Source organism: Molossus molossus, unplaced genomic scaffold (assembly GCF_014108415.1).
Source record: "Molossus molossus isolate mMolMol1 unplaced genomic scaffold, mMolMol1.p scaffold_m16_p_22, whole genome shotgun sequence".
NCBI lineage: Eukaryota > Metazoa > Chordata > Mammalia > Chiroptera > Molossidae > Molossus > Molossus molossus.
Window position 1 is genome coordinate 5,498,166 of NW_023425358.1, and position 22,316 is coordinate 5,520,481.

The 22,316-nt window shown below is 52.2% G+C and overlaps 1 protein-coding gene across 1 annotated transcript in view; it reads left to right on the forward strand.

Annotated features, from left to right (window-relative positions):
* The first annotated feature begins 13,821 nt into the window (after positions 1-13,821).
* Positions 13,822-22,316, forward strand: part of B3GAT1 (beta-1,3-glucuronyltransferase 1) — a 35,070-nt gene continuing 26,575 nt past the window's right edge. The window contains exon 1 of the mRNA XM_036276677.1: positions 13,822-13,913. The gene's annotated coding sequence lies outside the window, so the exon portion shown is untranslated. The remainder of the gene's footprint in view (positions 13,914-22,316) is intronic.

Sequence of the window (22,316 nt, forward strand, 5' to 3'; positions counted from 1 at the left end):
TGGAGGATGTACTCGGGACGCAGTGTCTCTGGGACCTTCAGTCGGCTAGTCTATAATAACTCTGCACACCAGGGTGGAGGATGTACTCTGGACACAGTGTCTCTGGGATCTTCAGTCCGCTAGTCTATAATAACTCTGAACACCAGGGTGGAGGATGTACTCGGGACGCAGTGTCTCTGGGACCTTCAGTCGGCTAGTCTATAATAACTGTGTGTAATGAGAGAAGACCCACAAACCTCCGTGGCTTCAAAGAGCAGGTCAGGCCGTGAGGTTGCTCAGCCTTGAGCTGTTGGTCTGCACGTGCTGGGGTCTGTTCCACAGGTATATTCTGGGGTCCAGGCTGAGGGGCAAACCCACCTTAGAGCCATGGCAAAGGCGGGAACAAGCAGAGACCTCTTAAGGCCTTGCCTCCGGATGGCCGGGTGTCACCTCCAGCCAATGCGATGTCCAAAGTAAGTTACATGGCCCAGAGTCGAAGAATTGGGAACAACAAGACTCTGGGTGTAGATTCATGGCGGGGGGGGGGAGAATTGGAGCCAGCTGATCCTCACCGTTTCTTATTTTCTTTATGTACAAAATAGCCTCCACTCTCAAGTCTGTGCTCTGTGAAGAGGTACATAGTCACCCTGCCGTCTGCCGCATGGAGGCCCGGCGAGGCTGTAGCAGTCAGCATAGGAAATGACATGTTGCACAGTGGCTTCTGAACTGTATGAGATGAGGTGTACGTTAGCTAACATGACTGTTATTCCTCAACATGAGTCCAGAAAGGTGGGGGGAAAGGGTAGACCAGCTGACCTTTATATCCTAACAGGTTGTCCAAATCGATGTCGTAGCTGGGTGGTGTGGCGCTGCCTGTGCTTAGCCATCTGCTCACTCTGCCTGCTGTCACTGCCTCAGCACCGTGGACAACACAACAGGGAGGCGCCCTGTTGGAGAGACCCCACAGGGATGTCTAAATGCCCCAGCTGCATGAGCCCTGCGCCCCCACAACTTATCACTGTAGCACAAGCTCCAACATTTCATCCCTAGTTAACATCACACCCTGCTCCTCAGTCCTCTTAATCATCTGGGCTGCAGGAATGTACAGATCTGGGCTGGTCAACCATTATATCACTTCGGGTGTCCCAAGGGCCAGTGCTTTTTGTTAAGGCCTGTTCTGTTTGATGAATTTGTTGTGGTCTCCACACATTTTGTTTCAAAGAGCTCTGCCTGGTCCCTTAATCGCAAAGACACAAACTGATGCTGAGACAATGCATTCATCACTCCAGGCCAGCGGTGTGGAGTGGCTCCTGACCAAGCCTTGCCCACAGCACTGTGTCCTCTTTCTAGGCGACACAGAGACGCCGGCACCCATGCCTTTTCAGTGGGTGTGCAGCACAGCTGAAGAAAAGCCCCAGTGTCTATAGCACGGCCACTTCCCTCCGCCCAGCAAGCCTCGGCATGCACCCGGACACTGGTTGCTACCCCACCTTCTCGTTCAGCATGCACCTGGGATTCGGTTCCGTGTGTGTCTCTGGGCACAGGGATGGCAGGCCTGACCCTGCCTCTCGCGGCAGGAGTGAGGTCTAAGCACCCCCTTTTCCCCATCATTCCTTCCCCTACGGATGGAGCCTGTTGAATCGGGACCCCCAAAGCCCTTCTGAGGGACAGTGTTAATGGGGCCACCATGCTTAGATAGAGACGCTCGTCTCTAGAATTGAGGGGGATGTCGTGAAGGTGACCGTTTCTCACTTTTCCCCACAGATGCCTGGGTGGGAGGTGTTTGTCAGCTGCGCCCAGACACCAATGAGCTTTCCCATCTCCAGGCTCAAGTGTTCTGACAAACAAACAAACAAAACATGTCCTGTATTATTTCTTTATTTATTGCTTCTCCATCTGTTCCTTGTTTCCTTTTAGAATTCCTTCTATTCACATGCGAAGTCTCCAGAATCCGCCTCCAAATAGCTTCTCTCTGTTCTCCTCGTCATGTGCAATCTTTAATTTTTGCTCCGTATTTGAGATCGTTCTCCCACTTTATTTTCTAAGCCACTAGTTTACTTCTCAGGACTTGCTATCTTCTCCTTTAATTCAGCTACTGCTTTTTCAGCTTGGAACCTGTGGCTTTTAGTTCCAGAAAGTCTCTGCTCTGCTGTGGTTCACCCCCCTCGGTGCTCTGGCTCTGTAGTTCCCAGCGTTAGTTTTCCTCTGTGTCCCAGCGTCTCTGGTATTCCGAGTTTTCTCTCTCATGCCCAAGCGTTCCCTTAGGTGTGTTTCAATGTTCCATCTCCAAGGCCTTCTCAAGCCCCTGAGGGTCCTGAGCCTCCTGGGGGTCCTGGTAGTGAGCTGTCCGTCTTCCTTAAAGCTCCAGAAAAAGGGTCCGGTGCTTCCACCTGGCGGCGCCCGGTGTGCACTCTCCTGGCTGCAGGGGTGGGAGGGACTCAGCCCCCCACCCCCACCCCCACCCCCGGCCTCCAGCAGCTTCTCTGGATCCAGGGAGACCAGCCACATCCAGCTGTCCGCTCAGAATCTTTTCCCAGATGCCTGATCTTCATCTGGAACTTAACGTCCAAAACAGACCTCTTGGGTTTGCCTAAGAAATCTGATTCTCTGACCACTATTCTCTGACTTCTTTGATGTATAGACCTAGGAGCTATCCTTGATGCCTCAGTTCCCATAACCATGCACACCCCAAAACCCTCTTCGTTTCCCCAGGTCTAAGGACCACCTTTTCTTATCAAGCTATTTTTCTTCTGTCCACAGTAATCACATTGTCTTTATTAGGCTATACAGTTTTAGATTTTGACTTTCTACTTTTAATTATTTATTCAGGCATTTATGTATTCAAAAAATGTATTAAGTATCTACTCTATGCCTTGAGTTAGGTTTGAAAAGTGAACAAATCATGGTTCTCACCTTCAAGACGCTTGGTGTCTATGGGGGAGGAAATGTCTGAGTGAACGGGAAACATTGCACAGGGGCTACGTGCTACACAGGAAGGAGGGACGAGCATTGTGGGACCGTTCTCTGACACGGTCAATCCTTTCCTTCCTCCCTCCACCTGCAGTATCTCTTCCTGTTCAACAGGAGTCGCCAGTAGCCTTGGATTCTTCCTATCTGGTCTCTCCATGAGTATTTTCCTCACTCTCTGGATCACTGTCTTCTTCCTTGCACACATGTCTCCTCCCATTTTTCCTAGCAGGAGCTACTAACCCTACTATTCTGAACCCTGTGGGTACCACTCAGAGGACCACCTCTTCTGGGCTTCTGCTCCCCATGCAGCTGCAGACCACATTTCACCACCTTCCCTTATCTGTTTCTCCCACTTCCAAGAGCTGAAGGCAGACGGTGTAAGAGAAGAAGATACTGGCTCAGCAAACCTTCACTCTGCTACTCTGGGCTCTGCCGGCCTGAGGACATTAGGCAAATCTCCAGACCCACTTGGGTCTCGGGTTCTTCATTTGTGAAACGAAGAAAAGTAATGGATACGATCTCTTTAGAAGGAGAGGGTCTCTTCTGGACTTGACCTTCTGTAAAAGTATAAAACATATTCAATATTAATTCAATGGAACGTAGGAGTTTTATCTTGGTGAAGAGAAATCAGAAGATGTACATTACTGCTGCCTTCAGATCTTCATCCTGTCTTGTAGCCATGAATCTTCACTACTGAACATGAGCTTAGTGGACCTATGGTGGTAGCATAACCTTAGAACTCTTTGAACTGCAGGATCTAGGGCCTACTGAGGCAGCATCTACATTTTCATCAGGTTCTAATCAGAATCAGGAGGTTCCTAAGTACTTTAAAGTGTGAGAGGCTCTACTCAAAGTTTGAGAGAACACATCCCAAAGAGTGAAAGGGGAGCGGTTTCATTTTCAATGGAAGAAACTTTCTAATTTAGGGAACAAAGTAGAGACGGAATAAAATGTTTAAAAAGCAAAGGGCATTGTGTTAAAACAGAAAGAAGATGGGTACCTTCCTGGGTGTGCCTGTAGTTGGATGGATGACCTCTGGTTCCTTCTAACTCTGAGGTATAAGGTTATTAAGTCCTACCTCGGTCTGTTGCCTTAGTTCTATGCAGAGCAGCCAGTGGAGACATAATGCACGCCCACTACTCTACTCAGCAGGTGTTGAGATACCATTACCAAGTGCAGATGTGGTGGGGGGAGGGCACATGGGTGGGCAGAGGAAAGTGACAGGGGCTCACCCTGAACAAACCTCCCCTCCTCCCCTAGAAACTGTCCTGGGGGAGCCACTTAGTCTGTTGCAAGTCTACAAGCCTCCTCCTTTCCTGGACTACACGAATATTCTTTCTCTCTTCCTGGTCAAGGGCTTGGATTCTCAATTTAGAAGCTAATTCTGGATCAAATTAGTCCATCTCACAGATAGAATTAGAAGTTGGGTGATGATTTGGAAAATACAATCAATTTAGTTCAATTGTTCTTGCATGCCAGCTCCATCCAATAATGGAGAAGTTGCTCCTCGGGCTCTCATGCTGACAGGGAGCCATTATCCATGGGAGCGAGGTGAGTCTGATAGAACAGAGGAGCAAAATGGGTTAAGAGCTGTAGTTATCCCCGAGCAAAGGCACCAGCCAGGGCCAAAAGGGAGGCGAAGCAGGGAGGTTAGTGATCAGTTTCTGCCCAAGGAAGAAAATCTAACAAGAGCAAGGCAATCACTTCTATGAGGTCTGAAAGGATTGAGCCCCACAAGACAGGGCCAGGTGGAGACAAGGCACCCATCTGTGCCTCGCTTTTCTTATATATAATTAGAGGGTAATGAAACCTACCCCACTCAGCTTCTGGTGTTATATTTCAGAACATAATTTATGTAAAATCCCATCCATTCATTCACACATTTATTTTAATAAACGTTTATAACATCTAATATTTGTTAGGCTTCTAGCATGTACCAAACACTGTGCTAAGTGAAAGAGCTGATTTAATGAAGAAGACAGTCTGAACTCCCATGGAACTCGTGTGACCAAAAGAATAATAGAGATGGTGGTGGTGATGATGTGATGATGATGATGACATGATGATGTGATGATGGTGATGATGATGTGATGATGATGATGATACATGTTGATGGTGATGTGATGATGGTGATGATGATGTGATGATGATGCAATGATGATGATGACATGATGATGATGATGTGATGATGGTGATGATGATGTGATGATGATGCATGATGATGATGATGATGCAATGATGATGATGTGATGACGATGAGGACAATGATGATGACAGTCCTTCACCACAGAAGACACTGCTGGCTAGTGCCTGATTTTAATGTGCAGTGAAAGATTGTTTCTCTCATTGCTTATGTTGGCTATGAGCTAAGAGAGATTAAAGTGCTTTGGTACGGAGGATTATACATATTTTATGAAATACATTTCTCTGCCTGTTTAATTGTGGGATCTTCAAGAGAGGCAGTGAGATTCACTGTTTACCACTGGGATAAATGAATAGAATTTCAGCCATCGGCCTCAGGAGGTCCCTGACCCTGTAATGTTCTGGTTCTCCAGGCCTGCTGAGGGTGAGAGTTTGCAGAAAGGCTGGTGGCCACACCCTGTGGCCTGCACAGCTTTTGTTCCTTCGTGGGCTTCAGTGGGCACAGCTGTAAAGCTAAAATGTCCACTTTCCCATCGCTTATGGTTCCTTAACTTTGGTTTATCACAAACAAATGTGAGATTCACAAAGATGACAGTGATTTGCCAGAGAACAAGAAGAAAGATCATTAGAGATGGCCTCTCTTAGCAACTCTGGTGGTCCTCCCAGGTCCTTTCAATGCCAAGATGCTCCCATCCTTCCCTTAATCCTTAATCTAAAATGTGGACATTTTAGTATAACCCTTCAAAGAAAATTATAGGTGCTATAAACATAGTTTCAAACTGAGGATATGTTGGGCCTTCCTATGTAGCAGCTGTGGAGTTCCACCAGATGGTCTGTGTGTGGCCACGGCCAGAGCAGGCCTAGCAGAGGGCTTTGTGATTGCCCTAGCTACATCAATAGGCAAATGTCACTTACAAAGTGGATTTACCAGCAAATTGATGACCCAGATTTTGAGACTTCTCTTTTAGGCTTCAGAGCTAAGTCGTGGTAAACACACTTTCAAGTTCTTCTAATACCATTAATGTGCAGGGAGCATTGTGATTTGATTTGGGTGATCCATTGTGCCAAGACTTCATCATACCTTCACCACACCAAGAACATGTCATCAATTCCACAGAACACTATCTTTATCCCACTATATTGTATCTCTTCAGTTGTTCCTCATCCTTATTAGACTGTAAGCTCATTGAGGCTAGGCTAAGTAGAATGAACTTCCCAGAAACAAGCACCTAGCAGGCACTCAATAAATGTCAGATGAATGAGTAAACAAATAAATTTATATTTAAAAAAATAAAGAACTGAAAGAAGAGAATGCATAAAACCACTAATTTTTAAAGGCATAAAATCCTAGAAGTTAAAAGGATTTTAGATATCACCTAGTTAACAGAAGTGGCCATCACTAGACTACCACCCACTCAAGGCAAACATCACTAATGGGTCATGGCACTCTGTCCTCCTCACCACAGATATGGCTTCAGAACACTTTACACATCCTAAACCAATTTACTGAAATTGGCATGCAAAATAAAATTGTTTTGCCATCTCTGACCTAGCTGAATCCCCTCATTTTAAACATGAGCCCTATTAACCTTCTTCAATCTTCTGAATATCTGATTCTATTTGTATGCTTATTCTAGCTGTCACTTTTAAGAAGATCCTGTCTTTTTCAAAGACACAGAGCTACGGGCCTGGAAAGGGGCTCTATGTGGACATCAGCCTGGCTTCCACAATAGTGTGCCCTCCTGCCAAGCCTAAGCTGGGCTTCCAGCATTCTGCTATTGCTCACGTCCAGATGAGAGAACATATGCTGCCCATGAGTGGCGCTGGCCTCGGTGCTGAAACATAGATACGTATATAAGAAGCTGTAAAACCTAGGTTATTGAGGATTTAGGGTGTTTGCCTCAATAAATGAGGGATGAAAGACCAGAAAGCCCCAAATTATCATCCATTTGCAGAAAACAGAACTGAAGAATGAAAACTTTAATACTATTAGAGGTCTCTCTAACTCCTTAGACCCTTTATCTGTCGCTAGGCTATGGGAGGACAAATTGGAGCTCCCCCACTGAGACCCTGGATGCATGCAGCCAGGAAAAGTAGCCATCAGATAAAATGCAGTTTTCCCAGTTTCAGGCCTGAGTGCAGCCGTCTCTAGGGCATGGCAACCTGGTCAACCTGGGGGTTAGTTATCTGGGCAAGAGCTCAGGATGCCATCTTTGGGTTCTCACCAGAGGGTCTGCTGCTCAGCAATGTCCAGGCTTTCAAGTGGCCTTGTCAGAGTCCAGGGAGAAGCTTGGTCCTCAACACTTAACACCTTGTCCATACCTCCTTTTTTTTTTTGCTTCCCAAAAATCCTGGCAGACTCTTGCTGATTTCATAAGGCCAGCAGGGAAATGTATCTTAGCCCCTTCAGCTTCCCATGATCCACGGGGCTCTTGGGGAGAGTACGGGATGAGTTTTCCCTTTTCCATTCCGCCAGAACACATTGATCAGGCCACATGCAGACAATCAGGCCCACTAACTCTGAGCACCTCCCTCACCAACCTGGAGAGAGAGAGAGAGAGAGAGAGAGAGAGAGAGAGAGAGAGAGAGAGAGAGAGAGAGAAAGGAAGGAAGGAAGGAAGGAAGGAAGGAAGGAAGGAAGGAAGGAAGGAAGGAAGGAAGTCATAGGCCTGAGAAATCTTCAGAGGAAGAAGAGAGATCTGTTTCTGATACACTGAGCACAAAAAAGAGATTTCTCAAACCTTTTCACACAACACTGTTCTTTTATAATGTGCCTACTCTAAGCCTGAAGTTTAGTTGCAACTGCTAAAGGCTCCTCTTCTTCCTCTCCCACGCAAAAATGTCATTACACACAGCATCTTGGGTGACGACAAAGAGCATTTGGAGGCCACTTTCCACTGCTTCTCCTCCTCCTGTCCTGGTCTTTGCCATCTGCAGCAGCCCTTGCCCAGGCCTTTGTCTCCCCACAGACCACCCACCTCTCTGCCCACCTCTTCTTTCCTTCAGAAGAATCCAGTAGGGCACATGGGGAAAAGCAGATGGCAAAATGTAAACACAGAAACCTCAAGCTTGAGAGGATTGCAGGACTGCACACAGGAGCCCAATCTTTCATTTCTCTATTTCCTCACCTAGCAGAGCTCCTGGCACAGAATAGGCTCTCAGAAATTGGGTGGAATGGATGAATGAATGAAATCAAAGCACCATTTAGGGAAGATTCCTAGCTTATTCTTTATGTCTTCCAAATCCCCAAAAGAAATAGAGAGAGGGGCTCAGGGGGGGAAGTAACTTCTGCAGAAGGTCTGCTAACACCCAAAGGTCTAAGATGCATGCCCAGCACCCTGGCTGTGGAGGGGAGTCTGGGCAAGAAATTAAGTAACTACATCCATCATATTTATTGAACAGCTTCTCTGTAGGAGGCACCATTGCAAGAGGTCAGTCGTGTACACAGATCCTCAAACTCAGAGAGAATGTTCCTCTCACTTCACCCCACTCTGTCCTCGCTTTCCATACTCCAGCTTCACTTGCCTTGTTTTTGTTTCTCCAACACACCGAACCTTTTGCTGCTTTGTCTATTGCTGTTCCCTTAGCTGGGCCCCTGTTCACCAGCTCTGCATGCAGCTGGCCCTTCTCATCGGGCAGGTCGCAGCTCAACTGTGACCTCTCGACAGAGGCTTTTCCTACCCCCCCTCCCCTCCCCGCAACGAGCCCATCCTAGGATTCTCCTAGCTCTTCACCCTGTTGATTTCCTCCTATATCTCATTCCACAGCTGTGTTGATGCTGTTTGTTTTCTTGCGTGTTACACTCACTAGTATGTCAGCTCCTGAGGTATACTCATGAGCAGCGTGGGTCCTGGAACTAGACTGTTTGTCACTTACTAAACATATGACCTTGATTAAATTACCTAAATCTATGCTCCAGATTCCGACCTATAAAAGGGAACCTTACCATAAGTGGTCCCTGACAGAGAATACCTTATTGTGAGGCATATGAAGACTTAGAATATGAAGGGCCTAGTCAAAGTTAACTTTTCGAACTGCTGTTATTGACTGCTATATGCTTTATTACTATTACTACTGCTCTGTCTCTGGTGCCCAGCACAGTGCCTGACATGTAACAGGAGCTCACATAGCTGGGGCTGCTAGCAAGCATATGATATTGCTGACCAAACTTGCAGGCATGAATATTAGCCTGCAGAGAAATCCAGAGCAAATGTGATGGGGCTGAAAGAGGAGCGATGCATTTCCTGAGGTGCCTGGGAATCAGGAAAGGCTAGAGGAAGAGGGCAACAGGGAGAGCAGAGTCTAGAAGGAACCGAGGGAGCCCCGGGGTGTGCTCTGAGACTGGCCCAGGCCCAGGTTGTAAGGGGCTCTGGAGGGACTTGGGGGAATAGGCTCTGGGGAGTAGTTAGGGAGTAGCTGGGGAGATCAAGGAACAACCTGGTTGTTTTTCCTTCCCCAAGAGGGCAGAGAACAGCCCCTCGCTTGCCTCAGAGAGATACTCCCAAGTCAAGGCTCTGCTCCCATCGCCTCTCATGCTTATCTCAGCCACAAGGAAACAAAGCAAACCAAAAATTATATCACTGGCAGGGTGTAAAACAATGCAGCTGAGCCCTTCAAGTGGCTGCAGAGATTGAGAGGCACAGGGTCAGCCTTCTTGCTGCAGCTCAGGAAGAATCCTGGCCCTGCTGAAGAGGGACAAAGGGAGACAGAGGGGAGCTGAGGATCCTGGTAACCAAAAGATCATTTCCAATTTGTTTTGGAGAAACAAGAAGGTTTGAGATCAAAAGCTCTGGCCAGCGATCTCCTAATGAAAGGACCATGAGCTCAACCACCCCAGACAGCACACACACACATCCAGTGAGAGCCAAGTGGCAGAATGTCCTGCCTGCCTCCAGACAGTGCAAAACTGGGTCCTGGGGAATGCGCCCTGCCTGCCCTACTTCCTCACTCCCACCACATGCTCCTTGTGGGGAGGGGTCTCCTTGGACCTTCACACTCACATCAGCAAAAGCACTGCTGTGCATTCGGGGGGGTGGCTCCCTAGAAATGCAGGCCCCAACGATTAGTTCCAACAGACACTGATCCCAGACAGGGAGCAGCTCAGCTGTGTTCAGGCCACCTCTCTAGGGTGGTGCTGAGCAGTAAGGGTTGGTCAGGGAAGGAAGCGTCATTACAAATCAGAAGCAGACCAAAATTCCTGCTGAAGAGAGGCAGAGGCAGAGGGAACCCACAGGGGAACAATTAACTGATAAGAGTAAACTAATCATTATTCATATTACATTAGGGCACAGGTGATTTGGAAAAAAAAAAAACAATCTACAGACCTTCCCAGATGTTTTGTGGGTTTTGCATTGCAGAGGTTTGTTTTATGGGACCCTTCTGGGAATCAGATTGTAAGAGCTGGTCCAGGACCAGAGTGGGGGCAGGGCTCCTGTCCTGCTTAACTACACAATAAACACATAACGGCTTGTCCCAGAGGACAGTATTCTTTGCATACTAAACATTTTGGTGCTAAGCTTTGGGGGCCTCTAAGAGGTGCTGAATTCTGACAGGGGGAGAGAGAAGAGGGGAAGGTCGGTCATTCAGGGAAACCCAGGGCTATTCCAGATGTTTGGAGCAGAGGCTAAGCCTTGGGATGCACTAAATCCAGAATGTGGAAGGATTTCCACAGACCTGCAGAGCCAACAGGAAGACAAAGACAAGGAGTAGGAAGGCAGCAGTGTGGCCCACCCTCTTGTGGGGACCGGTGTGTGTGCACATGTCTCTGTATGTATGCACGTGGGTGCAGGTACACATATGCATATGTGCATGCAAGGCAGAGGGGGTACAGCTGTGTGCTACATGTGTGCCTGCCTCTGGTGTATGTTTTGTGACTACACAGTTGTTTGTGTATTTGTGTGTGCGTTCACGTACTTGGGGTGTTGCCAAAACTTCCCCCTAAAACCAACGGCAGGCTGTTGTCTCTTCCCTGAGCCCTGTCATGCTAATTTTAATCCCACATTATTGTTTTAAGTTGGCTCTAAAAATTAACAATTTTTGTAAACAGAGTATGGGGCTAAATTGGAAGCCAGATCCCTAGAGAGGGGTTTTATTATCACTATTGTTCTTATAAGAATGGTAAGGGCAAAACTTGTCACCTTCCTCTTCCACTGGTCAGCCTCCCATTGGCTAAGGGGAGAGCACCCAAGAACACCTGCAGAGAGTGTCCAACTGGCCACAGCCTGTCAGGACCAAACAGGACTAGGCCGGTTGGTCCGACCCTTGATTTCACTGCTACTGAAGAGAATGGCCGTGAGTTCTGAAGAAGCAGCACCTTCAGAATTCACCCGGACTCCAGGCCTCCTCATTGTCTTCCTCCCTGAGCTTACCGCCTAGGGCTGTGCCCTGTCCTGGGGCAATGACAGAGAAATGGCTGTGATCCCCTCATACTCGTACACGCGTTGTACCCCACACACTGCTGATGGTCCCTCTCTGGGTCATGGTTTCCTTGTTTGTGAAATGAGAAAGTCTTTTAAGGTGCAGCTAGAAACTGTTCAAGGTCATTTCTGCCCTACCATTTGGTGATTTTTGACTAGGATTGGATGCAGCTAGACAGAGGCAGTTTGTGCTCCATGGAAGCTGATGGCCAAGTCCTTCCTCTGTGCTCCCTACCTTTCCCACTCCCCCAAGTTGGTATGGAGTCCTTGCGGTAAGTAGACTTTGGAGTCAAGGAAAACATGATCTCAGGACAGGTTCTCTTAGCAGAGTCTAAAGGAACAAGATTTATTCCAGTAGGGGAAGAAAAAAAGCAGACTAGGACTTGCTATATAATTCATGCTTCATTAAGGGAATGAGGAAATGGTCCTGCACCTTAGCAGGAGGCACTCTGGTCAGATTTGGAAGAACTTCCTTACTGGCAACGAGGGCTATTAAACACAGGAACCAGAAGAGGGAGTGAGAGGGAAGGACAGCTGTCCAGAGAGGCAGTAATTATTAATTACATTGTCAAATGTCTGTGGGATGGTGTGGATAGTGGGACTCCTTCCTTACCTCAAGGTCCTTACCAAAATGGCTGGTTCTAAAGCCACTGTCCTACCCCTACCCCATCCTTCACCCACCACACACACTTAGCTTTGCACTGGAAATAGCAGGGATTGGCTTGGTACTAACCAGGGCAGAGAGGATGATAGGGAAGGGGTCCTGTGATTCTCAGCATAGAAACACGTTGCCTGGTGCTACAACTTCGATTCAGCAATGCCTGACAGTGGGTCTAGAGTTGGTCACCGTGTCAGGGAAGGAAGCCTCAGACCTTGTGCAATAGTTTCAGCTACTGAAAAGCACATCCCCAGGCCAGCTGGGGCCAGAACCCCAGCTACAGGAACTGGCCTTCTCTGTGGCTGTAAAGAGGACACAGGATGTCCCTGACTACAGATGTCCAGGAGGAGGAACAGCAAGGGTGTGCAAACCCTCAAAATATATATGAGGCTAGCTTCTACGTCTCTGGCACTTTAAAGAAGAGCATTTGGAAATATCTTCAGAAATGGGTACATGCTACAGCTACATCTGCACCCCATACATACATACATGCACACACATGTGCATACACACAGACTTACTAGTCACACCCAACACATACAGGCAGGAGACATGCATGGAATTCTTTGCCCAAGACGCCTTGAGAAATTCCTGGATAGCCTGGGGGACCCTTTTGCTCCATCTCTGTTCCTCCATTGTCCACTTCCAGCTTCCTCTCCACCTCCCTGCCTTCTCTCTGGAATGTCCAGGGCACTGTGGGAGTGGGCTGAGGCTAGCACTCAGCAGGCTGACATGCCTTTGGCAAGGGGGCCGTGCCTACAGGTGGGGCTGGCATACAGGCCGGCGCTGTGGACCCCCATCTCCACCCCATACAGGTACCCCCGCATTCCAGCAGGTACCATCCGAGCCCCCACCAGCCGCCTCTCACTACGGGGTGCCTGAAACCTAGGAGGGAGTCGCACCCTCCCGCTCCTCATCTCTGCTTCTCGGTCCCAGAGAACCGCCCCCCCAACTACCCAGCCCGGAAACAATCACCCTTTGAAAAAGGCTGCCAAGCTGGGCGCCAGGAACAGCCAGGATGGAGGCGGGGTGGGGTGGGGGTGCAGGCAGCGGGCCGGCGAGCTTTAACTCTAGAGAGCCGAGGCCCGGGCGGCGTTCGGCCCCCTCCCGCAGCCCCTGCTTCCGTGCTTGAAGCTGGAGCCGCCTCCGCTGGGAAGGGTGTTGGGGGGTAGGAGGGGAGGTGATACCAATCCCGGGGGGAGGGTCCTCGCGAGCCTCCCTCCTCGCGCCCCCGCCCTAGCTGGCGAGGTTGGTACCGACCATTAGCAGCGGGTCCCGCCGGCAGCTCGCGCTCGCTCGGGGGCGGGGAGTGGGGGTGGGGGCGGGGCAGGAGGCGCTGTCAGAGCCGCGACCTCACCGGCGCAGCCGCCGCCGCGGAGGGGACTCGGAGCCGGCCCGGTCGGCTGGGCTCCGGCCGCGCTTCCCGGCTCCCTGCGCCCCCTCCCCGCTCCTCCCCTCCCGGCCCCCGCCCCCCGCGGTCCCTGCCCGCGCCTCCCGCGCGCTCCCAGGCTCCGTGCGCCGCCTCGCTGAGCCGAGGAGGAGCGGGGCCGGCGGCGGGCTCGGGCCGGGCGGCGGGGGCGCTCGGACCCGCGGCTATGAAGTGGCCCTCGGGGGCCCGCAGCGCAGGATCCCCAGGGGAGGGAGGCGCGCGCGGCCCAGAGCAGCAGCCTGGGGGCTCCGGGGCCGGGGTTTAGGGGCCGCCGCCCGGAATGAACCGCGCCGGGGACAATCCGGACTCGCCGCCTCAGGTCAGTGACCCCCGCGGGCCCCGCGGGCGCCGTCGCAGCGCACAGAGCCCCTTTATGCGTCCCGATCAGTACCCACGCCATGTCCTCGCGGGTGCGCGCGCGCGTGCGTGTGTGTGTGTGTGTGTGTGTGTGTGTGTGTGTGTGGTTGTGCGCGCAGCGGGGACAGCTGGAAGGGGGCTGGAAAGGCCGGGGCTGGGAGCCGCTGCCTGCCGCCCAGGAGCTTCCAACCAAAACCTGGGTGATGCCTGCCCTCCTCCGCCCCGATCAAGGGAAGAGGTGGTTCTCAGGAGATTCCAACAAACTGGTCCAGGCTCTTAGCTCCCCGTCCCTTCCCACCTCAGCAGGTGGTTCCTGGTGGCCCAGACTCATCTGGGCCAGCACCCCTGCCGTACCCCTGCTCCCTTGCAGTCATCCACAAAGGCTCTGAAGCTCCAGACACTGGCAAGTGAACTCAGGGGACCCAAGCTCTGCAGCTCTCCTGGGGACCTAGAGGTGGCAAGGGTGGCAAAGGGTCCTTGGGACCTTCACTACATCAAGGAGCCGGGAGGCATGACAAAGTTCACCACCGATTTTTCTGCACTGGGCTCAGGCCTGAAGTCCTGATTCCTCCAAAGTCAAAGCATACAACTTCCAGAAAGGAAGCTGAGAGGTGAGGCAGTCAAGGAGAAGGAAGCCACAGGATCTAACAGTGCCAGGGAAGGGAGGTGACGGCAGCCTGGTACCAAGCAGCTAAGGTCAAGAACATCCCCCCACGCGCGCGCACACACACACACACACACACACACACACACAAATAAGGTCTTAATTAGCCTCTCCTTCCCCTTCTTCACCTGTCCAGGCCTAGACTCCGCCTTGCGCTCTTCGATGGATTCTTGCAGGAGCTAGGGCTGAGGGACTCTGGGCATTTCTAATGCACAGGAGTCTGGAGGTGGCCTTTTCTGACAGATGCTAGCCCCGTGCTGGTGGGGCAGCTCTACCTGCATGAGTACTCGTCTGGGTGGGGTACGTGTTGGGACCCTGAGCTTGGGTTGTGTGGCATGCATTGTTTGAAAAGATTGATTGGATGGGGATGTCCCTGTGCATGTAGCACTGTGAAGTTATTGTATGTGTGTGTGGAAATGGGAGACAAACAGCTTCCTAAGTCACTGGGGTTGAGGGGCCTGTGGCCTCACAGGACTGTTGCCCTATGGTTTTCTGAGATTTGTCTTCTGTGCCTCTTGTCTCCCTACTGCTGCCACCACAGAGATAGAGACATTTCTCCCAGAACCTGCTTAGTGGTGGCCATTAGCTGTACTGGACTTACTAGTCCCCATTTCTTAAGATGGAACAAAGACCCTTTCCCAGGAGACCTTCGGAGAGACTGTCCACCTTCCCCGTCCATGCCAAGCACTCCCAGGGTTCTGGAGCTGCGTGCCATCTCCCTGCACCTGCTTCGGTGGGGGCAAGAAGCCTCGCTAGGGCGAATGGAATTGTGCCCCGTTCAGCCCAGGAGCCCAGTGGCTCTCTGTGCCCCGTTCTGCACCTGAGCCATGGAGGCCTGGGAATCACTCCGTGTTCACACATTTTGGAAGCTTATATGTACTGGGTCGAGTATGTTCATATAGGTTTCTGGATGAACTGACTGGTCTGATGCAGGTAAACCACTGAAGTGGGACAGCTCCAGCGACAAGGCTGCAGCCTGGATCGGAGACCAGGGGCTGCAGACAAAGATGTCTGTGGGGCTGGCCCAGTCTCTGCCTCAGGCCTCCAGTTAGAGCTGGATTTTCCCACAGTGGCTTTTGAGGGGTGTAGGGACCCAGTCGGCTTACTTCCGAAGCACGGTGTTAGGAGGCAGGTTGGAGTTTTGCAAGTGTGAGAAACAGAAGGGTAAGCTCACGGGAGCCAGGCTCCGGGATAGGGGAGAATGTTGGTGTATTTTGGCTGGAAAAGAGGGATGAGCTGGCACAGAGATGCCCCAGAGCTCCCCTCTGCTGAGAGCTGGAGGAGAAGAGAGGCAGGCCTGCGGAAGAGAACAAACTGAGTCTGAGGAAGGCAGAGAAGCCAGCATGAAACTACAGACAAATGACAAAGACACACACTCATGGAGCAACACAGTGGAGGATGGCCCAAAGGCAGAAGTCTGGCTTGCCCAGGGCACATTTCCAATTAGCCCAAGCACCCTCCTTCCCAAGATCCCCTATATCAGCAGTCATCCACCCGGCAGGGAGGCCTCTGGGTGGAGCAGTCAGTCAGTCTCCTAAAGAAAGCTCTTTCCGTGGCTTTGATGAAGCCAGAGTAGTTCCGAGGGAGGCCGAGGAAAGGCAGAAGGGGGACAGGCTGTGGGATCTGGGGTCTGCAGGGAGACCTTCTCGCCGGGCTCATCCCTCCCTGCTAAGGGCTCCCAGCTCCTGGCCCTGCCCCACCACCCTTCCTGGTCCTGGGATACAGTGGGGTGAGGAAGGGTGTGGACTCCGGGGAGACAGAGCATCTGGAGAGAAGGAAAAAGGAAGCTCACCCTCATGCATCCCCCAGGCTTCCAGGCCAGAAGAGCCCTGGGGGACCTGCTTTGGGTGCAGGGAAGCAGTACTGTGCAGAGCCTCAGGCCAGGGCCTGCCTGCCTCAGCTCCTTCAAGGACCACTGAGTGGACTTTGTGAAAACTGAGCCCTCTAAGACCTGGTTTCCTAAAGGCCTGGACACTGAGGACTCCTCTCACCAGGCTGTTTCTAGGTAAAGTACTAGATGAATGTTAATTCGATGCATTTTTTAATACCCTCTCCCATAGTCCTCCAGGATCTGAATGGCTCTAGAATTTGAGGAGCAATTCCCTAGCCAACCCTGGAGCCCATCACATCTGAATCATCTCAGCTCCCCCAACTCTCTCCCCCCCACCCCATCTGATTTAGCACACCACCAGACTCGGGCCTTCTTAAGGCACACCTGGGGAGAGCCTCTGTCCCAAGGACATTCCCAGTGTCCCCTGCTGAACAATAGCAACAACAACGTTTCCATGTCTGATTAGTGGTGAATGTAATTATTCCAATTTATTAGACAGGGCTTGTCTAAAAACTTTATGCAACTTGCAAGGGGTCCAGGCCTATGGCCTCTTACTGTCCATGCTGGGAGGTGCCGAGGTGGACAGAGCTCACAGAATGCCGCTCACTCCAGACACCGACCGAGCACCCACAGTGTTGCAGGCAGTGCCCAGAACACAAGCATCAAATAATCCAAAATCGAGGTTTCTATTTAGCTTGAGAAGGTTTGTGTGGGTTGCTCTTTGCCTTTTTTTTTTTTTTTTTTTGCAGCTACAGCAAATTTACCTTTCTAATGAGGTTTAGCTTCAGCCTGTATTAAAATGAGTCTGCGCTCCCCACACACGCCAGCTGACAGCAGGGCCAGCAGCCTCCCAGCCAAGTGCCTGACAGGGGTTAGGGCTTTGCCAGCTCAGCCCAAACGTGGAGTCTCAGTCTGGATTGCTAAGAGTTGACTGCAGTCGGGTATAAACCTCGCCCACAGGGCTATGGGTCCCGTGTTGGGTATTGGACGGATAGAGGGAGCCGAGAGAGCAGACACCAAAAGGCATCCCTCGGGTGTTAGGAGTGGACCAGACCTGAGACTGGGGGCTTGGTCCTGCCGACCCTCCCCGATGGCACGTTTCTTCTCCACTCTCCGCCACTTCTCTCCATCTTGTTTCTGCTTAATGAGGTGGCTGAGCGATCTGGCCTCTGAGGTATGAGTCTCCTTAGTCTCAGGACTCTGGGCTGTTCATTTGACCATTATTCCAAACCCACAGAGCCCAGCAGCAGACGTGGGGTGGGCTGCTTTGCCTCCTACGATCCATCAGCCACCTTGTACGAGCTCAGTAGCCACACGTGGCCAGTGTCTACCAGCTTAGCCGGCACAGGTGCAGCGCCCCCTGCGTCAGACAGCTCTGCTGGAAGAGCCGGCCCAGCTCTCCATTGTCTACCAAAGTGGCAAGAGCACGGACTCTGGAGCCCACCTGGCTGGACTCCAGTCCCAGCTCTGCCGCTTACTACTGGGTGGCCTTGGGACGTTACTTAACCTCTCTGTGCCTCCTGTTTCTCATCTCTAAAATGGGGTAATAACAGGATGTTTATGAGGAAGGAATGAGTCATTATGTTTAACCATGGTCATCACTCAGAGCACGCAATAAATAGTAAATGCTTTGCTTAGCAATTTTTATTATTCATTTATTTAACAATTGCCTTAATAAACACTCATTGAACAGTCTGTTGTATGCCAGGCATGATACCAGCTGCTAGGGCTGTCCGTAATCAGCATGTCATCTCGCTCACGTCCCTGACGCTTCCTCCGCTCCTCACCTGTGTTGGGAATGCGGCCAGATGATAACCCCTGCACCCCTCACCCGGGACGTAAGATGAGACGAAGAACGTGTCCTTTAGAGTGGATTCCACTGCAGTCCTGTTGCATTGGAACCATTCACCAAAAAGCATTTCCCAAGCCCCCGTGCACTCAAAATAAAAGAAACAAATGAGGTCCAGCTACAACCAGCATCTTGTTGAAGGGGGATGGAGTGGGGACTTACAGGGCTCCTGCCTGAGCTCACCCCATCCTTGGTCCTGCGGGAAGGGACGCCAGGAAGCCACTGCCCTGAGCTCAGCAGAGGGAAGCAGCCGAGAGGGAGAAGGGCCCTCGCTGGCCTGACAGGACGTGGAGATCAGCTGGCGGCCCCCGGTCAGCCATAGCTGCATGTCCCTGTGTGACAGAACCATGCAGAGCCTCGGCGTCCTCGTCCCAAACAGGAGCACCACCACTTCCCTACCCAGATGGCACCTTTACCTCGGTAAGCTCTCCACAGAACGCCCCAGGAGCAAGAGGCAAGGGGGAGAAGGGAGCCGACAGGCCAGTTGCTAGAAGGCAGAAAGGGGAGCGGAAACGGGTCCGAGGAGCGAGAATTTGCCGGCAGAAATCACAAACTGATGGATGGACATGGGAGACCGTCTGTCCTGCATGGTGTGTCCCAGAATCAGGGTTCTGTGACGCTTCTTTTTTTATAGGTAAGGAAATGTGCTCAGAGAGGTTCCACTCTTGTCTCAGGTCACACAGCACTTTAGTGCCTTGTCCTAGAGTATGACCTAAGTCTCCCAACGCCCTGCTCCCCCCTCTCTCAGGCCGCCTGCCTGTCCTCTTGGCAGGACAGAGAGGTGCAAAGGGCAGAGAAGCAGCCTCCCTGAGGCCGGGGTAAGAGGCTGACACTGAGACACAGGGCACCTTGCACTGGGCTGGAACAGGCCTTCTCTCTCCTCCTCTGACAACGGCCCCGGGAACTAACTCAAACAATCTCCACTCTCCATCTCCAGCAGGGCCCAAGAAAGTGCCAATCCTCCGGGCCACAGGCAACGTATGAAACATACATACAAAGCCTTAATTAAGTCAGTGACTCACTAGCATGCGGTAGTATGTCCACACAAACTCTGACCAGGGAGCAGGTCAGCCTGGAAGTCGTCAGGCAAGTAGGCTGTCGGGGCCCTTGCTGTCTTGAGGCTTAGATCCTGAGGCTGCCTGGCTCCTGGCCAGCCCAGGCCTCAAGTCCTCTGGGTGCCCATTAGTTGGATCGGGGGTCCTCTCAAGGGTGTCCTCAGGACCATCTTTGGCCCCTCTGCCCCATGACCAGCATCCTGGTGCCCTTGGAGGTAAGTGCCTGCTCCCAGAGGTGTGGGTGCCATGTGCCTGGGAGGCGCAGGTCATGGAGGCATGCCACCCTAGCCAGCAGGCCACACGAGCGACTCTTAGGAGACACCGCCTTTGTGGGGCAATGTGTGCGTAGAGTTAGCTCCCCAACTCTGCCCCCGTGCTGTTGCTGACTCTCCCTGCCCTTTGTGAACATGGCACAGAGCAGGAGACACAGCCCCTGTTCCACGGGGAAGTCCAGGCCGGCGCTCAAGTGGGAGTGACCATCACAGGCACAGGACCCTCGCTCCTGGCCGCAGGTGGCCCGTGCCGCCAGCCCGCCTAAGTTGATGTGCAGCCTCTGGGTGTGTTTTCTTTCCATCAGTTTCTGAATTTAAGCTCAAGTATTACTCGCCTAATTCGTCACTTGTCGATAGTAACTTCTTCTCAGGCCCGTAAATCTCTGTCTCTGGGAGCAGGTGTCTCAGGCTCCACTCCTCCCCAGGCCCCGGGAGTGGGAGACACAGTGGTTTGCCCACCTCTGTGCGCACACACACACTCACTCCTCCAGGTACGTCGTGCTTGCTCCTAGCAGCATGTCTGAAACCTCTGGGGGTTCTCTCCTAGGCGTGCCCTGTTCCTCTTTCCTCGGGGAGACACTGCCAAACAACAGCCAGCAGGAAGGGGCACCCACCAGCCCCTCTGACACCACACACAGGCGCCCACCCCAGCCTACTGCACAGAAAGCCTCCTGAGTCCCCAGCTCAGTGTCCCAGCCCTAAGGGGTGTGTCATTGTTGAGGGGTCTCATCACATTCCCAGATGATGAGTTTTGCTTTGTTTTGTTTTTTATTGTGGTAAAAAAAAACAACATAAAATGTACCCTCTCAAACATTTTGTGTTCAGTGGTATTAAGCACATTCGTATTGCTGTGCAACCATCCATATCCAGTACTTTCATCTTGCAAATTAGAAACTGTGTTTGTTAAACAACAGCTACCCCTACCCCTATCCCCACTCCAGGCAACCACCATTCTACTTGGTCTCTCTGAGGTGACGTTTCCGGTGCACCTGTAAGTGACACCAGGCAGTATTTGTCCTTTGGTGACTGGCTGGTTCCACTGAGCACCCCAGCCCCTGTTCAGCCACCTTGCGCACGTCAGGATTGCCCTCTCGGGCAGAGCAGTGTTGCATTGTGTGCATGTACCATGTTTTGTCCATCTGCTTGGCAGGTTCTTTCATGCCAGGCCAAGAGCAAACGTGCTCAATAATAGTGGTTCTGCCCACTTGCCCTTCCCACTCAAGGGCTGTCTCAGGTACTGCGTGCTCGGGTAATGCACGTGCCGGGCATCGAGAACGCAGACAGGAAGGAGGACGGTGTCAGGCGAGGGCCTCTGGCTGAGCATCCTGAATGCCCCGCCCAGTGTGACAGTCCCCGGATGCGCGCGCCTGCCAAGCCCGTACAGGCCAGGCAGGGGCTCAGCTGGTGGAGGCACAGTGGGCGGAAGAGCATTCCAGGTGGAGGTGATGCTGCGTTCTGTTCCAGATCCCTCCCCTGCCACCTTCCCGAGACCCTGAGAAAGGAATCTGCCCCTTACTTCTAGAACACCCCCTGGGGCCTGCAGCTCTGGGTGACCCCTGTCTCGTGCCTTTGCAGGGTTCCGGCGCCATCGCAGTGACACACAGCTGTCCCGCCCCCAGCTATGTAACACAGCCTCTGAACAGTGTGCGCGTGCTACCTTCTGGGGCGCTGAGATTCAGGGACCCTCGATTCACCACGTTCACACCTGCTTGCTCGCAGGGGGAGCACGCTTTGCCCACTCTAGCTCACAGGCCTTCTTAGGCTGAGCTCCCCTCTTCACACCTTTCACTAACTATTGCTCATCCAGGCAGTAGGGTTAGCTGATTCCGCAGGAGGAACCTAAGGGATAGAGCAGAAGTAACAGAGTTGTTGGGGGGGGGGGGGCTTGGGGACAAAGGGGCAGGGAATAATGGGCCCTGGGGTCTATGGCTCTACACCCCCATTGATGGCCCACTGTCAGCCGCAAGGCCATGAGAGGAGAGCCCCATGGCTGTGACAGTTCGGGGGGCAGGAGAAGAGATGAAGAGGTGATACCTGACCTTCTGAAATCCCCAGTCCTTCCCTGAGTGTCAGTCTCTGGGCCGGGACACAAGAGTAATGGGGGCAGCGGGAGGTGTCCCAACACCAGGGGAGGCCCAGGCTGTCCCCACATGGTTTCCAGATCTTACGAGAGGGGCAGTGCCCACCCAGGCGCCTGTGCTGAGGCCGTGGCGGAAAACCTGAGTGGAAGTGCCAGGCAGAGGGCACAGCTGGGCCTGCAGACCCCGGCAGGGCAGCACGAGCGGGCCAGAGTCCCGTCTCCAGGGCGCGGCCCATCTCCCTTCTCGGGTGCTTCGGCCACTGCACACGCCCAGCGTCCCACACTGCTCCACGCCAGCGGGCCTGCTTCCCAGGGAGTCCGGTCTTGGCGTGGCCTTGCCCTCGAGAGGAATCTGCTAGAAAAAGTGCCACAAAGGCCCGTGAGTGCTGGCCCATAGAAAGGAGCGGAAGGTGCCCTTTTCTCTCTCCTCCTCCTCCAGGCGCTTGGATCAGCTGAATTGTGAAACCAGGGGCTGGTTGTTGTAACAACTATTCCACTTTACATCAGCGAGCGTTTTCAGTGCTAATGTGTGCCAGGCCTCATGCTAGATGTTTCCCATGGGTTCCCTCATTTGATCCCCAAAATAGCCGGTGAGAGTTACAGAAGGAAACTGA